Genomic DNA, 1,418 nt, shown 5'->3' on the forward strand with positions numbered 1-1,418 from the left:
TTTGTGGTGGTTGGCGGTGGTTATGGAGGAAACAAATACAACAACAGCAATGGTAGCAGTATGAGGAGTGACGTTGAGGAAGAAGAAAAGAAAAGAAAAAAAAAGTTATAAGTTGCTCCTTAATCTTTTTAAAATTATGAATCTGCCCCAAAAGTTCCTTCAACTATATTACAACGTAGATATATTTTTTATGATCACTTTTTCCTACTTTCAATTTCATCCTTATTAACTAGATTCATCTTAAGCTCTACATTTGGTACTTTATTTAATACTAATTTGTTAATGATAATTGGGTACAAAGTGCTTTTGCTACTATAATTATTACTTTTAATGCTACAAGGCTATGGCTACAGTAGCATCACTTTATCTCAATATTAGTTTGTATATATATATATATATATATATATATATATATATATATATATATATATATGATAAAATGGATATTCATCAAATCTAATTTGATAATTGTGCTTGTTATGTTATTTTCTATTTTTAGTAATTTTGTCAGATTTTTTGAAAACTTTTAAATGTTATAATGTGCGTATCATTCGATTTATGACTGAAATGCCGTGATAGATGTAAAACAACTGTGACCGCGATGCGACTGCAACCCCGATGTGACCGCAGCCCGCGATGGTGAAACATGGTTATAAGTCATCATCCTGCTCCAAAGACTGATTCCTCTCAGTAATCTTAAGTGATTCTTCAAGGCTTGCTTGTTTTCATTTTTTCTGCTTTAATATCTCTCTCTCTCTGTCTCTGAGACACAGAAGCACGCATTTGAAGGTTGTGTTCTCTGTTCTGTAGGTGCCTAGCATAGTTATTGTCTGAAATTTCCGAAGGCACTGATTGTGATTCAGATCTTTTGGCAAACAGAAGTTTCATTTGTAGCTGAGCTTGTGTTAAAGCTGTAATCTCCTGGAAGATGAATAGAATTTGAGTTGTTGCAGATTTGGATTCAGGAAGAGTAGATTGCAGAGACTTAGCCAGTTAATGCTTTTTCATCAGAGGTTTTTCCTTTTGGAATGAGATCATTAGTTACTGGATTAACGGATTTTTGCACTCCTGTTTGTAGAAATATGTTCATGTTATATTTTAGTTCATTGCTTGATGTATTGATGATGTATCTTGCTTTGATGCATCAATATATAAAGAAATTCTGCCATGAACGTTGAGAGTTGTCTGGTTGCTAACGATCCAGTAATCTTTGATAGGTTTCTGGTTACTTGGCCTTTCCATAAGCTGAAAGGGCTTCTTAAGTTAATGCTTGATCAAATTTCTGAGATCGCTCCAGTGCCTAGGGATTGTTGACTAGCGGTAAAAGATTTCAGAATACCTACCATCAACTGAAGGACCCCTTTTGTATTTGAGTAGATCTCGCTCAATACAAGGATATTGAAGGAACCCTTCGTATA

At 34.1% G+C, this 1,418-nt stretch overlaps 1 long non-coding RNA gene across 1 annotated transcript; it reads left to right on the forward strand.

The window, feature by feature from the left end:
• The first annotated feature begins 551 nt into the window (after positions 1 to 551).
• Positions 552 to 1,172, forward strand: LOC140007454 (uncharacterized). The gene is made up of 2 exons (XR_011814767.1): positions 552 to 690; positions 811 to 1,172. It is a non-coding gene; the product is annotated as an uncharacterized lncRNA (long non-coding RNA).
• Positions 1,173 to 1,418: the final 246 nt, after the last annotated feature.

The sequence above is a fragment of the Coffea arabica genome, chromosome 5c, assembly GCF_036785885.1.
Source record: "Coffea arabica cultivar ET-39 chromosome 5c, Coffea Arabica ET-39 HiFi, whole genome shotgun sequence".
Classification (NCBI taxonomy): Eukaryota; Viridiplantae; Streptophyta; class Magnoliopsida; order Gentianales; family Rubiaceae; genus Coffea; species Coffea arabica.